Consider the following 18,561-nt stretch of genomic DNA (forward strand, 5'->3'; position numbering starts at 1 on the left):
TGAATACAGCAAGGCACTGACTGGGGGTCATTAAACATTCCAGCAGCTCCTGTGGGCTACAAATAAGAGAAGGTGGAGCCCCAAGTTGCAAACCATGTGCTTGGCAGGAAACAGGCAGTTTGCATCCCAAACTCCTTTCTAGCCATCTCTCCCTAAGGCTGGCTAACCTCTGGGGTCTCTTCTGGAGTCAGACGATCTGGCAGATGCCGAAGTCTTTGGGGAAATAAATGATGTGCTTTCTGGCTATTAGAGTCCTGTGTTCATCGATCCCTGAACTGCCTCTGAGGAATTCAGCCCTATTATTGATGGACTCCTATTACTGATGGGAGTCTCAAAATTCTCTCTCTCTTCTAACTTCCATCATCAAGGAAAGGGAACCTCCAAGAATTAGTTTCTTGGGAATTCAATACACAACTGCAGTTATCCAGTGCAAAAGAGGCTGGAAGGATGAAAACCAGAGAATGACAGCTGGACACACAGTCCAAAGTTTTCTTATGAAAAGTTTCAAACACGCAAATTCAAAATTGCAGGAAAAGGATTGGGTTCTGAGATGTTTGAAAGAGGAAATTAAGCTAGGGATGTGGCAAAGTGGGGGAGGAGATAGATCAACCCAGAGATAAGGTCCCTTTTCCCCCTCATGTTTGGCATAGATGTTGATACACAGGAAATATTTTAAAAGGAAGAATCAATTCCCTGAAGGTGTCTGCTAGTTTCTTTGAAGTATTAATAAAAAGAATCACTACTTTGGCCTTTAAACATTAAATGTGCATGGAATGCTATTGCTGATAACAAGAGGTTATCTTAGAAAACCAACATGAGCTCAGATGCAAATATCATAATTAAGAAATGAATACATGTGTTTCCTTTCCTCCTTCCCAAAGTCCAAGTGAAATTACAAAAAAAAGCAGTATAAAAGGGGAATATATTCATTACAGTGAGAAAGTGGGGGTGGAGGGATGGATCTTTGAACAGAGTTTTCGGAAAGTTTCTCTGAAAGTTGAAAAATGAACCTGATCACATTGAGCGATAACTAAAAATGAAGGATGAGCAAGAACTTCGGGGGCAGGAGGACACGGTAGAAAGAGGAGCCACAGTTCTCAATAGAGCCCTGGAGGGGGTCGGAGTTCCAGGGAAGTAGGTACTCTGTGTGAGAAAGTAGCTAGCTGACACCCATCCCACCACCAACCCCAGGAGACAGAACTGTAGAGCATGTGACAACAGCAGAGGGGCAGGCGCTTCCAGAATAAGGAGCACAGGGGTCAGCACCCCTTGGCCAGTGGAGGCGGGCGTGTCTGCAGCCTGCTCGCCTGGCTCACACTCACTGTGAAGAAAGATGGCAACTGGCACACATGTCAACCCGTGAGCAGGTATGGGGCTGACCACATGAAGAAGTGGGCCTCCAGGGCTCTTCTTCCTGTTCCTGGAGCCAGAGGGCAGAGTACTCAGGCTACCCAAACTAAGTGGGTCCCTCCTTATATGTGGACTTATTCATAGAGGGAAGGGCTTCCCTGGTGGCTCAGAGGGTAAAGTGTCTGCTTGCAATGCGGGAAACCTGGGTTCGATCCCTGGGTTGGGAAGATCCCCTGGAGAAGGAGAGGGCAACCCACTCCAGGACTCTTACCTGGAAAATCCCATGGACGGAGAAGCCTGGTAGGCTACAGTCCATGGGGTCGCAAAGAGCTGGACACGAAAGAGCGACTTCATTTTCACTTTTATTTTCATTCATAGAGGGACTTGGAATGTACAGACTGGGCAACACAGTTCAAGTCTAGTCCAGGCAGCAGCCTGGTGGAAGAGGCAGCAGAGAGGCTCCCATGAGCTGCAGAGTCAGACAGATTCCTGTCAGTTGAGGCTCTGCCAACCATACACTGTCAACTCGAGCAAGTTGCTTGACCTCCCTGAGCCTCGAGAATATCCACTGTAACACGGAAATTATTCTTTACCATCTATTAGGATGTTGGTGGGAGGAGAGGACCTGAAAAGATCAATGTGTGTATGTGTGCACCCAGTTGTCTCCTATTCTTTACGACCCCACGGACAGTAGCCCACCAGGCTCCTCTGTCCAAGGGATTTTCCAGGCAAGAATACTGGAGTGGGCTGCTATCTCCTATTCCAGGGGATCTTCCTGACCCAGGGACTGAACCCCAGTCTCCTGTCTCTTCTGTGTTGGCAGGCGGGTTTCTTACCACGAAGCTACCTCATCAATCACTGAACAAGTGTAAGGCTACCTCTGTTGATGGGGAGAGTGGAAGATTGGTCGCCTCCTCCTGGGAAGCATCTCCGACAGCCCACACCTCACAGTTCAGAACGTCAGTCCTTATTACTGCACCCTGTGGGTTTCCTAACTCACAAACAGGCTGAAAATACGTTCTGATGGATTTCATTTCTAAGGGCTGTCATCCCCTTTCTGTAAGAGCTGGGATTGTGCTTGCTTTACTATATGTCCTCTGTAACCATGAAGTAGATGCTCAGTGAACAATAATAATAACAACAGTTAATATTTACAATAAAGTAAGCCATCCATAGCACTTACTATGTGCCAAGCACAGTTCTATTTAATATTTACACATATTGATCCACATATATCTCTATTATGAGGTCATGATCTGATCATTCCCATTTTACAGCTGAGGAAAGCGAGGCACAGAGAAGTTAAGTGACTTGTTGCTAGAATCATGCCGAGTAACTGACAAAGCCAGATCTGGCTACAGGGTATGAGCTTTTTAAAACCAGTTCTGAAAGCCAAATATGTGCCAAGTAAACCCTGTATCTTCCAAAGGTGGATTTATACCAGAAAAATATTATTTGGCACATGGCAGGGTGTATGGAGGCAACCTTGGAACATCCCCTTTGAGAGCTGGTTTGTCCTTCATAGGAAAGTCTGTGATGTTTCCTTGGATCACAGTTTTAGAAGGCAGCTAGTAGCGTTAGCAGAATGTTTTGGGTGACCATTTAAATTACATTTTGATGGGAACTTACAACATTTAAAAATGTAATGAATTTGATAAGAGAATTCTTAAAAAGATGTATTTACTGTGTGAAGCATTCATTGGCAGAAACCACTCAGCTATTCAAGCTGGCTCTGAAAGCACATAGTGGGAATATAGAATTGTGACTGGCGCCTTTGTTACTCCTTGATGCAGTATCTGTCCTTACACACAAAGATGCTGGCTAACACTGAAATACCCTCAGGAAAGAGGCTACTTTGGGTCCAACAGGAATGAAGCCATCACCCTAGGACACTGTTTGAACCTGGACATGGCTCCAAGAGAAAATCTGCTACCACTTGCCTTCGAATCCATGGGAAGTTGACAGCCTGAACTGCTGTTCACAGGGATCGAGCCATTCGCTTTTCTGGGCCAGTGTGAAAATTTGGTGAGGACTCTGAAGCTGGTGCATTGCAACTGTCTCCCAGACTTTGTTGCCCCTCCTTCACCACCAGCGCTATTTGATACAGAGTTGTATGATGGCAAGAAACTGGAGACCAAGGACAAAGGCTGAAACTTGCACCCACTTGTTTAAGTTGGAGCACAGCTTTTCCATGGGAATTCAGTGCTTTGTGGAGTGAATCAGTCAATCAATATGGAGTGAAAATAAACTCCTCTTCCTCATTATTATCATCATCAAGGTCTGAATCTTGTTGGGGTTCTCTGTGAGTTTTCCAGAGGCTCAGCAATTGTGACCAAGTGAAAGTGACCCTAAAGGAGGAGAGCTCTCCTAGACTAAAGGCAACTGAGGATTTAACCCCAAGCTGAGTAAAACCGGTTCACGGACTTGGCCATTTTCCAGGGCAGGGATTAGCAAGAATCTTTTAACTTGTCTATTTCCAGATGGGTAAGTCCCCTCAGGTATATAAATTCAATTAAATGGATAGGATAGGAGGGAGTTGGTCAGTGCTTTCTTAGCTAAAAAAAAAAGTAGAAAACACAACCCAGCAAAGTGATTCTCCCTGAGGCCCAGTTATTCCTTATCAACTTGCATCTTTGCCTCTCTTGGTGCTACTTCAACTCAAGAGCTTGGGACTTAGGTCAATTTTGATAGCAACCATGACCTCTTTCCCCCAATTTGTGATTTGTAGAGTTTTCTTCTTTCAGCTCCTATCTCTTCATTTGCACTTAATTATAGTGCCTCCCCTTTACAGGCATCTTTTCCACTTGCTGACATTTACTGAGTTGTACAATTAATCACTTTGGAAACAGGCACACTGTTCTTTCATTTAAAAAACCCAGGTGCTGTTGCCAAGCACATCTTTTCTTCACTTCCCTCCCTTTGGCACCAGTGCAGCTAAAAGCAGATTTCTCTTTGGTATGTTTAGGTGCTTCAGAAAATTTTCCTTCATTGCTCTTTCAAGTGGCTTCCTCAGCAGCTTCTTGCAGAGTACATGGATAATGTCAATGTTTCGTTAATATCACACCTTACATTTCTCAGGCTTCTGCATTTGACTGTATTCTTCTCTGGTCAGAGTCAATCTTTCTTATTCTTAGTAGAAGGCAGTACAGTGTAGCAGTTAGGCAAAAGCCTGAGAAGTGGACTGGGAATTTAAACCCACAGTTGAGATACTTGCTACCTTTGTGGCATAAAGCAAAAGTTTTAAGCCTCAGTTTCCTCCTCTGTTAAATGAATAGATACTCATGAGGATCCAATTGCCCTGTCAGTGCTTGGCACAGTGCCAGACATATGGTAAGTAAGGATTCAATACACATGAGTTAGTTATTACTGGAAGAGAAAAAAGATCTAAGGATTTCAGACATTGTTTACTTTCTCCCTGTCCCCTTTACAAGTGGTTAAAAAAAAAAAAAAATCTATGACTCTTCCTTGCTGAGGGACACACGATTCCCTGGGTGATGGAGGAATGGGCATGCCTCCTCTGAGCTTTGAAGTTGGGTCCCACGGTAACATGAGACCAGTTCCATAACTCCTTCCCAGTCCTTTTCCATGAGTAAACACATTTAAAATAATATAATAATACCTCACTTACCCAGAGGGCACTTATTTTGCAACCTCAACTATTCTGATCACAGCCAAGTTCTGGGAAGCAACAGAAACAACTTCTGCAGGGCCCCAAAGAGACAGTACCCAATTCATTAATCTGGGACGCTTACAGCAGTGGGTTAGAGAAGGGGTTTTCATACCTATACCAGTTACAGCCACCATACACCGGATTCCAAAGACCTTGCTGAACGAAGCTTGCAAAAGCCTCTGACCAGACGCAATGTAACTGTGACTTGCCCTGGGCCAGTGGGAATAGGGCACAGCCACTTAGAACTGGAAGGATGTCCCTCCTGATGGATGGAGTGCTGACAGCTTCTAACTTCTTCAAAGGGTTTCAAGGGTTCCAGCAATTAATCCAGCCAACCAAGACCCACACCACCAAATGGGATGGTGGACTGTGTTCCTGGGGCAAGGATGAGGGTGCATGATTCAAGCAACTGATGGGGTGCTGACAGCTTCTAACTTCTTCAAAGGGTTTCAGGGGCCCCAGCAATTAAACTAGCCACCCAAGACCTACGCCACCAAATGGGACTATGAACTGTTTTCCTAGGGCAAAGATGAGGGTGCATGATTCTAGCTTGGTACCTGGGAAGTGATTCTGAGTTCAAATCCTCTGAACCTTATTTTCCTCAACTGGTACAGTGGAACCAAGATGCCCTCTTTTGCAGAGTTATTATAACAAAAGACATGCTATGAATAAAACACTGGCATAAATGGTAGATTTTATCACTCTTTTAGCTGTATTATGAATAAAACTATTATGTTTATTATCATTATTCCAAGAAAGAGCCAAAAAAGGTAAGTAACAGACCTGTAAGTCAAGGTTCAACGCTAATACAGTCACATATAAATACACCAGCAAGAGCGCCTTGGCACTAGAATGAATTGTCAAGGTCAAGAGTGAGATGAAGCAGGAAGTGTCCTTGGCTCCTCATCACAGTTAGTGAGCCCAGGGTACATGCTCGAGTCTAACTAACTTAAAAGTATAAGCCCTGACAAAATAAAGAGCTAGGATTTCCCTGGTGGTACAGTGGATAAGACTCTGCCTACCAATGCAGACGACATTCATAGTCTGGGAGGATTCCATATACCATGGGGCAACTAAGCCCATGTACCACAGTTACTGAAGCCTGTGTGCTCTAGGGTCCGTGACTCACAACTACTGAGCCTGTGTGTGGTAACTACTAAAGTCCATGTGCCTAGGGCCCATGCTCTGCAACAAGAAAAGTCAAATTATGTCCAGCGGTGACAGCTCCAGAAGGAAGAGAAAACTGTGAAACATTTGAGATAAACTTCCACCAGCGACTGCTTTTAATTCTTAAAAGTTTGTGACTAAATGGGGTCAATTATATGATCTTCAAAAGTTAGCTATGTAAAAAATGTTCTCAGCCATGGCTGGATCAATGAGCTATTAACTGTACTTTCAGTACTTGTTCTATTTTATTTTCTGTGCTCATTTCTTTCCCCTTTGAATTGTGGCAGGAATTAACCACCCACATCCTAAACATTCCAAGTTAAATCTCGTTTACAATAATCATGAACTGCTTTCCAAACATGAAAATGGCAGTCTTTTAAGTCATTTTCAAATGTGCTTTTCCAAACCAATTTGAGAGCTGAAAAGGATGGTGTCAACCTGAGCAAATCTCAACTCCATATTCTTTGCCAGGACTCAGGGGAGCAGCCCAACATTATCATTTTAGGGTTGGCGCAAAGCTCCCAGCTCAGGCTGTTGAAAGGAAATGAGGACAAAGCAAGGTTTAAACTCAGCAGGAGTAGGAGGGGCAGGGCTGTATTCAAAAGATTAACTTGATAAGATAATGTTCAACTTCTCTTTAAATCCTAAAGAGCAGGCTGTGGATTCCTCAAGTTTGTGTTCCTATTATCTTCAGTTTCTGCTACAGACAAATGAAGCTACTGCAGTTCTGCAGGAGGACTTGGGTACCCTGCATCCCAGGGGGATGTGATAGGAACAGCAGTGGATGGAGTTTGGGCTCTGACATAATTAAGACTTCAGACAGGTCTTGTTACTTCTGTCTCTCTGGATCTAAGTTTGCTTGTCCATAAAGTTAGAGGTCTTTCCAGTAGTCACGTACGGATGTGAGTCCAGTAGTCATGTACGGATGTGAGAGCTGGACAATAAAGAAGGCAGAGCGCCTAAGAATTGATGCTTTCGAACTCTAGTGCTGGAGAAGACTCTTGAGAGTCCCTTGGAAAGCAAGGAGATCAAATCAGTCAATCTTAAAAGAAATCAACCCTGAATACTCTTTGGAAGGACTGATGCTCAAGTTGAAGCTCCAATATTTTGGCCACCTGATGCAACCAGCTGACTCATTGGAAAAGACCCTGATGCTGGGAAAGACTGAAGGTAGAAGGAGAAGGGGGCAACAGAGGATGAGATGGTTGAAAGGCATCACTGAATCAATGGACATAAACTTGGGCAAACTGGGGGAAGGTGAGGGACAGGGAAGCCTGGCGTGCTGCAGTCCATGGGGTCTCAGAAGAGTCGGACACAAGTTAGCAACTGAACAACAGCAACAACAAAGTTAGAGAGTAAGAAGAGATGACCTTAGGTTCCTTCTAGGTTTAGAATCTAAAGGCTTTCTCTGTCTGTAGATTCACAAAGTCCAATAACAGATGTCTGGGCTTTGGAGTAGAGAAGAGATAGGAAGAGATGTTGTTGGTATCTCTCTCATTCCCCCACCAATATTTTTAAAAAGGCAACAGTGAATCACAAGCAATGTGGAAAAACAGGTAGAAGCACTCTGAGTGAGAGTGAAGAGAAAAATATTGGGATTGAGGGAGTGGATGGAGGTTCAACTGAACCCATTTCCTTTTTCTTGGTGATCAAGTCATTTCTCCAGTCAGAAGCCAGTAGGACCTCCTTGGTCCCCATCCTGATCTAGCCCAGTAGCCAGAATAATCACTCCAGTGTGGTCTAATGTGTACACAGCAATGTCCTATGGAACAGGAGCAGACTGATGGGATGGTAACAATAAGACTTGGCTGGTTTTTCTTCGGAGGTATGATATGATCATTTTGGTGTAGCATACACCTGAGTTTGTCACTCACTACCTGGATTACTGACCCCGAAAATAACCTTTTGAACTTCGCTTCCATTTCAGTGAAATGGGACTGATGATAGTTTTTTATTCCTACCCAATAAGATGTGTGCGTGCGTGCAAAGTCACTTTAGTCCCGTCTGACTTTTTGCGACCCTATGGACTGTAGACCACCAAGAGGCTCCTCTGTCCATAGAATTCTCCAAGCAGGAACACTGGAGTCGATTGCCATGCCCTCCTCCAGGGAATCAACTGGACCCAGGGATTGAACCTGTGTTTGTTATGTCTCCTGCCTTGGCAAGGCAGGTTCTTTACCACTAGTGCCACCTGGGGAGCCCACCTGATAGGATGAGAAGGAATAAATGAGATAATCCAAATGAAGCACTTAACACACTTATGACACTGTTCCTAGGACGGAGGAAGGACCCAATAAATAGAGAAGCTCTGTTCAGGGACTTTCAGAGTTGACAACTACACACCCAGGGAAGCAGTCGTGTCTCTCCCTGCTGGGCGATGGTAGCAGTCAGGGACAAGCAGAAAACCTTCTCTAGTAGAAGAAATCTCTGGGCTCTCAGTATTTCAGAAGAGAAGAATGCAAGACAGAACACAGGATGTTCATGTTTACCCTTTAGGCAAAGTATTGTCATCCTGTTTTCTATTTAGGAGCTGAAAGGAACAGGAGGAAGACTCAGATTTCAGAGAACTGAATTTTCCTCCCTTCGCCAACTCTGACCCCTAGCCAAGGAGGACACAGGAGCCCTGCTTTGCACTGAAGAGGGGCTACAGAAGCCCTGACCAACTTGTGGCAGGTTTCCTATCAGCCTAGAGTATACATGCCTTCTTGGACCTGGAAGCAGGTCAGCACGTGGTCAAGCTGCCAGAGGACAAAGCTGCAGTGCCGATGATTTTTCTCAGGGTGGCTGGATAACGTGGGGCTGAGATCCCAACCCCCACACTGTTGAGTTTCTACTTCTGAAAATCTGTAAGTCTGGTCGTACATGATGAAATTTCCCACAATTCAACTGCAAGTGCTCCTAGGTCTTTAGAAATATGTGTCATCAGGATATGATGCTATTCCATTCCTCAAAACCAATGCCAAATATTTTAGCGCAAATCTTAATAAAGATCTAATCTGCACCCAATGTGGGGGGATAAGAGAAGGAATTTCCTATGAATATATTTTGCCTTTTAAAGCAGTCTATCACTACACAAAGAGGAGAGTGAAAGCCTGGCTTAAAACTCAACATTCAAAAAAGTAAGATCATGGCATCTGATCCCATCACTTCATGGCAAATAGATAGGGAAAAGGTAGAGGCAGTGACAGATTTTCTTTTCCTGCACTTCAAGATTACTGCAGATAGTGACTGCAGCCATACAGTCATGGTTGCATGCCATGAAATTAAAAGGTGCTTGGTCCTTGAAAGAAAAGCTATGACAAACCTAGACAGAATATTAAAAAGCAAAGACATCATTTTGTCAACGAAGGTCCCTATAGTCAAAGTTATGGTTTTTCCAGTAGTCATGTACAGATGTGAGAGTTAGACCATAAAGAAGGCAGAGCACCAAAGAATTGATGCTTTCTAACTGTGGTGCTGGAGAAGACTCTTGAGGGTCCCCTCTACTGCAAGGAGAGCAAGCCAGTCAATTCTAAAAGAAATCAACCCTGAATGCTCATTGAAAGGACTGATGCTGAAGCTGAAGCTCTGATACTTTGGCCACCTGATGCGAAGAGCCGACTCACTGGAAAAGATCCTGAGGAGAAGGGGAAGACAGAGGATGAGATGGCTGGACAGCATCAGCGACTCTACGGACATGAACTTGAGCAAACCTTGGGCGATAGGGAAGGACAGGAAAGCCTGGCATGCTGCAGTCCATGGGTCGCAAAGAGTCAGACATGACTTAGCAACTGAAAAACAATAGTCACTACACATCTAAGGATAAGGACACAGCACTTCAGATCACTTTGTAATTCACTTAATATATCGAATTCATTTGGACAGGAATAGCCTAGAAATTTATATTATGACCACCTCTGAAGGCGTTAAGGAGGATATCAGCTTGAGAAGCAAGTTTAACCTTATAGACAGCCTCTGTATTGTCTAGTGTATGTGCTGGGTAAGGAGGCCTTGGGCTTCCCAGGTGGCTCAGTGGTAAAGAATTCTTCTGCCAATGCAGGAGATGCAAGAGAGGGATTGGGAAGATCCCCTGGAGGAGGAAATGGCAAACCACTCCAGTATTCTTGCCTGGAGAATCCCCATGGACAGAGGAGCCTGGCGGGCTACAGTCCATAGGGTCACAAAGAGTCAGGACTGAGCACACGCACACACACAGGAGGACTCTGCCAACCGTTGGCAACGGTTTGGGGGTCAGGTCTGGGTCTTACTAGCGTGGTCCTGTTCAGTGAGTCACATAACTCTTCTTTGCTTTCAGACTTACCTCAGAGGACTGTTGTGAAAATTAAGTGAGATAATCTGTGTAAAAGTACATATGTGAAATGTCAACAAGTGTTCTGAACAGTGCCACAGGATCACACCACCTACTATTGATGTTAAGCTATGGTTTCAGATTTCTACCTATTTCCACAAGAAGGCAGAGCCACACACCTGTGACAAAGTCTGGACGAGATGGTGTGTGATCAGAAGGGCCCTTGGCAAGCTACTTTTCGTTATGACAGGAAGTGGATGTTGGCACACTGGTGATGAAAACCTGGTTAACTGTGTGAATCTTAGTAAGTTCACTGTTTTCAGGATGTGGAAAGTGACCATGGATGCAGTTTTTACTTTTGTTTTTTTTTGTTTTTTTTTTTTTTGAGAAAAAGCTGTTGTATGCAATGGAAGGTTTTTAAGTATACATTGCTCACACCCATGGCCATCAACTTGCTTTTGCATGAAAAGACCACTACTGACTTTCAAAATTCAATTTTAACAAAAACCAAGTCTGTTTAGATGAGGTGCATTTGTATGCAGCATCGCTGTTCTTCGGCCTTTTAAACTGTATTGTAACTGATGCTATTTGCTTCATTGGCATTGATTGTGGGATAATTTCAGTCAGTGGGCAAGCTGTCCAAAATAAAAGCCTGGGACATTACTTGGCTTAACCATTTCTCTTTCCTTGCTTAGGTCTTTTGAGCCAAATTGCTCACATCTTACATACCTAAAAATAAATTTCTCTTAAGTCTCCTACAGCTTCCAGTAAGCACCCCATCTTGCTCGTCTCCATTTCAGCCCCAAGTGGGAAAAGCTCACCCTATATCTGAGGGTCAGATGCAGTGGGTCATGGTAGTCACTGGTTGTGGGGAAAGGGGGTGAAAGGCTAAGCTGCTTGGTATGACACAGAATATCAGAACTAAATCAGCAGCAAAAGAAATCCTAAAGACCAGTCATCCATCAAAACTTAAGGGATCAGTAAAAATGAATCAGCGGCTTCGCTGGTGGCTCAGTAGCAAAGAGTTCACCTACAATGCAGGAGCTGCAGGAGGTGAGGGTTCGATCTCTGATTTGGGAAGATTCCCTGGAGGGAGGGTATGGCAACCTACTACAGTATTCTTGCCTGGGAGGGGCTACAGTCTATGAGGTTGCAAAGAGTTGGACATGACTGAAGCTACTTAGCACACATGCACACACAAACATGAATCAGAACACAGTGGTTTACAGGCTGTCTCTGTGGGGTCTGATGCCAGAGTCCAAGTCCTGGTTCAGCCATGGATTAGTGATGTGATGAGATGTGATGATGGATAAGAGACTTCACGTCTCTAGGTGTCATCTGTAAACTGAGGAAAGGAAGCGTGGTAACAGTTACAATGACCATATAATTGCTGGTCCAAACCAGGACCCTTTTAGAGGGTGCTATTAATAATGACAACAGAATATTAGGCATAAATAGGGACTATGCAGAGACAAAATTGGATGCGTGGTCACCTTGGTAATAATTTCTACCATGTATGGTTGCTATGGGCTTCTCTGGTAGCTCAGCTGGTAAAGAATCTGCCTGCAATGCAGGAGACCCTGGTTCGATTCCTGGGTTGGGAAGATCCCCTGGAGGAGGGCATGGCAACCCACTCCAGTATTCTTGTCTGGAGAATCCCCATGGACAGAGGAGTCTGGTGGACTATAGTGCATGGGGGTCACAAAGAGTTGGACATGACTGAGCGGCTAAGCACAGCACAGCACATGGTTGCTATGAAAATCAAATAAGGAGAAAAAATCAAAATAGGTAATCCATGTGAAATCATTTAGGCAGGCATTTGGTATAACGGTATCAGTAAATGTTAGCAACATGAGCAGGACTTAAGGGTCAAGGGATCTAATTTGAACATGATGATAAGAAGTGCTGAGCAGCTTTGGAACTTGGTTCTGCATGGAGGTGGTTGGCTAGGAAGGAGATTAAATTCCAGGTTGGGAGGGGATGGGAGCCCCAGACATTAGATGGAGGAGGGATAGAAGCAAGATCTGAAGCTTCACTAATCATGGTGACTGAGGTTAGGGGCAGAGGAAGGAAAGGAAAGAGTTCCAACTCTTTCAAGTGTTCATGTGGCCTCTTGAGAACTTGGTTTCCTCTAACCTGGGATCCCTAAATCCTCGCTTCTGATTTCAAAATCTACTCCACCCCCGTGAAGATCTATTTCCATATTTCCATTTAGATATTCTGTTCCCTGCCAAGTTCAATATTGCCTTTGTGCCTTGTTTCTGAGTCAGCTCTGCCTTGCAACTGTCCTGTTCTGTGTATTTTTATTTTTATTTAATTTTTCCTTTATATTGGAGTATAACTGATTTACTAAGTTGTGCTGGTTTCAGGTGTACAGTAAGGTGATTCAGTGATACATATACATGTATCCATTCTTTTTCAAATAGGTTATTATAGACTGCTGAATAGAGTTCCCTGTGCTATACAGTAGGTCCTTGTTGATTATCGCTTTTATATACAGTAGTTGTCTGTTGGTTTTAATGGCTGCACCATTGTTCTTTAAACTTTAGGGTAATCTTTGTTGCCTCCTTCTTCATGGCCATGCACATACAATAGGCAACAAGCCCAGCTCGTAAGCACAGCTGATAGAGGATAAGAGTCAGAGAACAGCTCATGCAGGGAATATATGTGAAACCCAGGCTTGATGGCACAGGGGGCTCATCTCAGGAATGGTGAGCACAAGAACTGAAGTCCAGAGTTCCCAGCAAGCCAAGGAGGACCAGAGTAGAATCTGGAAGGAGAGTCATTACCAGACATGTAATGTGGTCCAAAGAAAGCCACGGAGAGGATTTTCGATCTGGAGACAGTTTCCCAGAAGGAAGACTGGTGTCCAGAAGAGAGTGGAGAACCCAGGGGGCTCCAGAAGAGGAGCGTGATGTGGGTGTGTGGGGCTGGGGATACAGACAGCATTCCATGGAACAAAGGCGTGTCTCTCTGGCTGTCTCCCGTCTGTGTTTTCTCCAATGTAGGTTCCAAAATCTGTGAAGCTGTATGCCCTCAGATCTCCCAGAGACTTGTGAGATTCCTTGTTTCAATTCCTTGTGCCACCCCCCAGGTCTCGTTCTTATCACTTGCAATCTCATGGTATTCCAAGAGCCAGTCATCGTGTGGGCCTGTTCAGTCACTCAATCATGTCTGACTCTTTGGACCCTGTGAACTGTAGCCCGTCAGACTCCTCTGTCCATGGGATTTTTCAGGCAAGAATATTGGAGTGGGTTGCCATTCCCTTCTCCATGGGATCTTCCCGACCCAGAGAATGAACCCATATCTCCTGCATTGCAGGCAGAGTCTTTAACATTGAGCCACCAGGGAAGCCCAGAGCCAGACATAGATGGTTTAAAAATGGCAATCTAAAAAAACAAACAAACAAAAAAATGGCAATCTAGTTCCAATTCCCAATAAGTGTTACATGTGTTATACATTTTCCATCTATTTTCTTAAAATTTTGCTTCTCTTGCTGCTTGTCTGTGAGTCAGCACGAGCAGATGAATGAATATGAATGAATAAGTGGCAAATGAACTTACTAAAATCACTCGGAAGCATCTGGTGTTACTTGGCTCAGCACCTTGGTGTTTTTTTTGTATTATTGTTTTTCTTTGTAAATATTTACTCACATCCTCTTACACTGTCCTCAGTGTCAGAAGCAATGACCCATCTCTGTGCACTCAACAATTCCAGCATCTTGCTCCATCCATCACTCCTCTCCCTTCTACTGGCTCCTTCCCCTCAGCAGCACAAAAGCTTCTTCCACACATCATACAAAAAAAATAACATCTCTTCAACCCTGAAATTTCTATGGCTCCTGAACTCTCTCCCCTTCCCTTCCAGGCAAACAGCTGGAAAGCATCATCTAAAGGCCCGATTTTTTTCCTTCCTCTTCTCCCATCCACTCTTAACACCCTGACACTCACTTCACTGACTTCTTCCTCTTCACCAAAGGGTCATCAATAACCTCTGCCAGTGATTTCTAGATAGAAAAAAGACGGCTGACACCCTGCAATGTACTTTTTTCTCTTACAAAAGTGTTGCTCTTGAAATATCACCCATAGCACGAAATTTCATGTGCAAACTTCCAAGGCTGCTTCTGCATGTTACCCAGGGAGCAGGTTCAGCTTAATGAGGTGTTAATATGTCAACCTTCCTTCTTCCTTCCTTCCTTCCTTTCCTTCTTAATAATCATGGAAAGAAGAAAGGAAGGAAGGTAGGGGGGTGGAAAGGAAAAGAAGAAATCTCCATTTAATGAATATTTACTGAAGGTCAGTCTATGGTAGGCACTGTCTCAGGCTAGGGCAGTGAACATGGAGACGAGAGCTCTTGCCCCTCGGGGATTATATTCTGGTGTCAATCTCAAATAAAATGCAATGTCCTATTAGTAAAAGCTTACCCATAAATACCACAATGGTATTTTTGAATGGATTATTTTTAATGTTTTTTTAATTAAAATATATTTTTACAATGCCGTGTTGGTTTCTGCCATACAACAATGCAAATCAGCCATAATTATACATACTTCCCTTCCCTCACTGGCCTCCCTCCCCTCCCCCATCTTATCCCTCCAGGTCATCATAGAGCACCAGACTGGGCTCCCTATGTTACACAGAAACTTCTTACCAGCTATCCATCTTACAGGTGATAGGGTATGTATGTTGATGCTACTTTCTCCATTCATCCCACTCTCTCATCAACTGATGAATGGATAAAGAAGATGTGGTACATATACACAATGGAATGTTACTCAGCCATAAAAATGATGAATTCAAGTCAGCTCTTGTGAGGAGGATGAATCAAGAGCCTGTTATACATAGTGAAGGAAGTCGCAAAAAGAGAAACAATGCATATATATGGAATCTAATAAAATGATATTGATGAACCTATTTTCAGGGTAAGAAAGGAGATGCAGATGTAGAGAATGGATGAGTTCTTTATCCTAAAATGAGCACCGTCTGGTGCACTGTCCAAAATTTCAGAGGAGAAAAATTAAGTTCAAAGAAGCAACTTCTCCTAGGTCTCCAACCTGAGAATTACAACCTGACAATACATAGCAGTAAATATTAGAACTTATTCTATAGAATGCCAAGTGCTTGGGAAAGCTCAGCAGTAGACTGAAAGCTTTATTATGTGTGATGTAATAGGTTCCCTCTGATGGTTCTTCAGAACACATCCTGCTTGGTGTTACAAGGCACTGATCCAGTCATTGTTAAACGGACAAGTGACCTTAAATTCGAAAACTACAGACTATCAAAGGGTAAGAGCATGTGGCTTTTCACATCACACACCTTCTATGCAAAAATACAGCTGGCCCCAAGAAACTGATACACAGATACACACACACACACATACACAGAGTAACTAGCTTTACAGGTCATGCTTCAGACTCATTGCTGCAGTTCCTAACGGTTTATGTATCTGGTTTCTAAAAACACAAGGAAAGAATCATGACCTCTGGGCAACTCTTAGCGTTTGAAAATACACATTCTGTTTATTACAGTCATTAATGGAATTGTGCTTTCCGTGTATGGAAGACCAAAAGGTAAATGCTTTAATAGGGAAAGAAACAACCCACTTAATTACGCTTCTCTTTTGTCTTTCCTTTTTCTGATAAGAACAGCCAACATTAGATCTACCCTTCTAATGGATGCTTAAGTGTACAGTAGTATAGGATTGTCGCTTATGGACACAATGTAGTACAGCAAATCTGATAGAATTGAACTTCATCCCCATTGCCTAGCAATCCTTCTTTCCCCTTCTCCACTTAAAAAAGAAATAAACATATCTTAGAGCAGCCTATTCCACATTTAAACTGTTTTGTTTTGAGCACTTCCTGTCCACAGCTCACGGAAAGTAATAACACCAATCCGGCTAGGAGGCCAACAGAATTTCAACATATTTACAACATCTGGAGGGTATCTTTGCCAAGAGAGGGGCAGGATGTAGGGATTGGAATGGTGAATCCAAGTACCCATCAGAGCCTCTCTGTCTTCTCTTTGGAGAGAGGGGCCTCAGAACAGTGTTCTAGCTATTCCTCACAAGAAAAGCAATTACTAGAAAGTAGGGTGTTAATTTGGCACTAAAGGAATTAACCTGCTGAACTGGTTTAGTGCTGCTTTCTATTAACAGTGGGAAGCCAAAGATTATTACAGGTAGTGGTATCTTATCAGCATATTTAAATGATTAGCTTTAAAGTTGCTAGTTAGCTGATAACAGTACAAGTAATAGTAGTTTTGACAATTTTTCAAGGTATGTGCATTTGGCAACAGGTATACAGGAGGCATATAGAGGAGCTTCCCTGGTGGCTCAGACGGCAAAGCATCTGCCTGCAATGAGGGAGACCAGGGTTCAATTTCTGGGTCGAGAAGATCCCCTGGAGAGGGAAATGGCAATCCACTCCAGCACTCTTGCCTGGAAAATCCCATGGATGGAGGAGCCTGATAGGCTATAGTCCATGGGACCGCAAAGAGTCGGACACGACTGAGCGACTTCACTTTCACTTTCATACAGGAGGCAAAAGCACATGCTGGGGGTCTTGGTATCCGTGGGTGGGGCTTACCAGAGGTATGCAACTGTATACAACAGAGAGCCTAAAGACCAGTTTTATTCAAAGTACTATGAAAGATGAGAGTGAAGTGAAGTGAAAATCGCTCAGTCATGTCCGACCCTTTGTGACCTCATGGACTGTGTAGCCTGCTAGGCTCCTCTGTCCATGGAATTCTCCAGGCCAGAATCCTGGAGTGGGTAGCCGTTCCCTTCTCCAGAGGATCTTCCCAACCCAGGAATCGAACCCAGGTCTCCTGCATTGCAGGTGGATGCTTTACCAACTGAGCCACCAGGGAAGCCTGGAAGATGAGAGGGGGCAGTTAATTTGGTCAGGAGAGTTAGATGTGGTTTCTTAGAGACTAAAAGATTTGAGCCTCATTAAGGATGAATGAATAAATGATGTTTGGAAAGTAAAGTGAGGAAAAGGGTTTCAAACAAGAATGGCTGTGCCTCTGATGGAGGCATGGCACGTATGCAGATGGATTCACTTCCTGCCTGAGGCAGAAATCGCTTAATATGAGCACTGCCCCCTGGTGTCCATTGTGAGAAGAGGCTTCAAGTGCAAATATCCTCTGCTGTTACTCGTCTATAAGAACCACCTACTGTCATCCTCAGTATCATTTCGTCGTCGTATCATCTCTTCAAGTCTCATCCCTAAGTGGCATGATGAATAAAAGTGAGCATTGGCCAGGAAATGCAATAACAACAGTAACAAGAACCACACATTAATCTTTCTCAGTGACTTCATTCAGAAATAAATCTGCTTCTGCTTAGGGCCCTTTATCGACAGATGTGAAAAAGAAACACTTCCATTTATTTCTTTGGTTTTAGTGGCTGACTTTTGGTCAACTGTTCAGCTCTCTTTAACTGGCGAGTAGACTGAGATACAGAAAGTGTTTCTGTGACTACTTATCACAGTGTGACAATAGCTGGACCCAAGGAGCTGATCGTGGGCTCAGGCAGACTGACAGACACCCCACAAATGTAGAAGGAAAGGAACCAGTGGAGAGCATTTCATTACCCACAGCTCCCAGGAGGGGTCTAGAGTGTTGAGAGGTATCCAGAACATAATGAAGAATCGGTATAGACCATTATCAGTGCCGCTGGGGTGGGATGTACAGGTAAGAACTGATGAATGACCAGGGAAAAAATTTATATAAAGTGACAAATGCCATTTCTAATTAATAATGGAAAAGAATTTCAGGAGGTTACAATTATAGTTTAGAGTTGGAGTTTGGAGTTAATTCCCTCTAGGAGATTTTGAGCTCCCTGAGGGTGCAAGGTGGATCTTTGTTCCACCATTCCACCAGAAGATGGATCTTCGCAACAGAATTATCTCTAGCGGGACAACACTCTGAATTAGAATCAGAGGAAAGACACACAATCCTGAAGTCACGCTTTATTGATTTCGTTGACTTCACATTTAATCAAACGAATCTTTTGTTCAAAAAAAGTATATATTCAACGCACAGAGATACTCTCCACTTATTTTAGTTTCAAATAAAAGGCTTTA

The 18,561-nt window shown here is 43.7% G+C and overlaps 1 protein-coding gene across 2 annotated transcripts in view; it reads right to left on the reverse strand.

Moving 5' to 3' along the window:
• DOCK10 (dedicator of cytokinesis 10) overlaps positions 1–18,561 on the reverse strand; it is a 305,174-nt gene that overhangs the window by 240,338 nt on the left and 46,275 nt on the right. The gene's annotated exons all lie outside the window — the stretch shown is intronic.

Source organism: Bubalus kerabau, chromosome 3 (assembly GCF_029407905.1).
Source record: "Bubalus kerabau isolate K-KA32 ecotype Philippines breed swamp buffalo chromosome 3, PCC_UOA_SB_1v2, whole genome shotgun sequence".
Lineage (NCBI taxonomy): Eukaryota > Metazoa > Chordata > Mammalia > Artiodactyla > Bovidae > Bubalus > Bubalus kerabau.